The following is a 1467-nucleotide window of genomic DNA, read 5'->3' as shown; positions in this document are numbered from 1 at the left end:
TGGAGAAATCCCTGCACGCAAGTGAAGAGGGAGGAAGCTGGGCACCGTACTCAGACTGGATCCTAGAGAAAGCTATTGACCTGATGAAGAGAACTCTCAGCTCCCTAGGAGAGGAGAATACTGAACCCTACGGCCGCCCCAGTTCCTGGAGCCGCAAAGGGAGAGACACCGAGGAGGACATGGAACCTGCAACCCCAGGGACATCTACTGATCCAGGAGCTCCCACCCCCTACCGGACCACAGATGGCAATCTGGACGGAAGGCACTACCACCCACAACAGAGGCACCGATCCATTCCAAGACGTCCACCATTGGAAGTGAAATTCAAAGGGGAGCCAACACGCTTGGGGTTTTTCCTAACCCAAGTCCTCAGCTACATGGAGGAATATGGGCAGGATATTCCCAGCGACAAAGCCCGCATCCGGATCGTGCAATCTGCCCTGGATGGACCAGCTGCGGATTGGGTAGTGAACTTGCATGACTCCAATGCCCCAGAACTCAGTAACTTCAACCGTTTCATGTCCTCTTTGAGAAGACGATTTGAAGACCCCCTGGCTGATCGCAAAGCCCGTGAAAGAATAACAACGATGAGGCAGGGCAAACGCCCAGTGGCTGAGTATACACAAGAATTCCGGGCCATTGCCAGCAAACTGAATTGGCCAGAAGACATCCTCCTTGGCCATTTCAAAGACGGACTAAACTATGATCTATATGATGCTTGCCTGCCCCGAGGGGACCCACATCGACTTGAGGAATGGTACGTCTTGGCAGAGGAAGCAGAGATCGACATATTGAAGAGGCACCGCCGAGGAAAACAATGGAGCCGCCCCCCGCCTGAGCTGACACACCAACCGGTGAAATCATCGGATACAGCCAAGAAGCAAATGGGATGTTTCAAGTGCGGAAGAGAAGGGCATCGAGCTGTAGAATGCCGCTCAAAGGCCCCCCAGCACAACCCAGACAGATCCCCAATCAACAAACCCGGAAAGTATTCAGCTAAGCCAAAAGAAACGGCCATGAGAATGATGGAAATTGCAGAAACCCCCACCTCTGCTCACCAAGGGGAAAGGACTCCAGCCTACACCACAGGGCCGGTGGATGCCTCAGATGACAGCTCGGAGGGCGAACCCCTGGTAAGTGGATGCATCACACCCATCTTCAAAACAGTGACTATATTAATCCCCCCCATGCCCGAAGCTGTGAAGGTGAAAGCCTTAATAGACTCTGGCTGTACCCGCTGCCTCATTAGCCCAACACTAGTGGGGAATCTGGGCATCCCATCCAGGAGACTGGAACAACCAATCTCATTTGGCCAGCTAGATGGATCCATAGCAGGGGGGGTGCCAGCTACCCTAGCCACTTTGCCAATACATCTCTCCCTGGGCAACCATGAAGAGGACTTAACGTTTGTGGTGACCCCAGGTATGGAATGCCCAATGATTCTAGGGATGGAATGGTTGAAAAAAT

Source organism: Crotalus tigris, unplaced genomic scaffold (assembly GCF_016545835.1).
Source record: "Crotalus tigris isolate CLP2741 ecotype Arizona unplaced genomic scaffold, ASM1654583v1 scf7180000020801.324491, whole genome shotgun sequence".
Taxonomy (NCBI): domain Eukaryota; kingdom Metazoa; phylum Chordata; class Lepidosauria; order Squamata; family Viperidae; genus Crotalus; species Crotalus tigris.
This window is presented reverse-complemented; position numbering follows the sequence as displayed.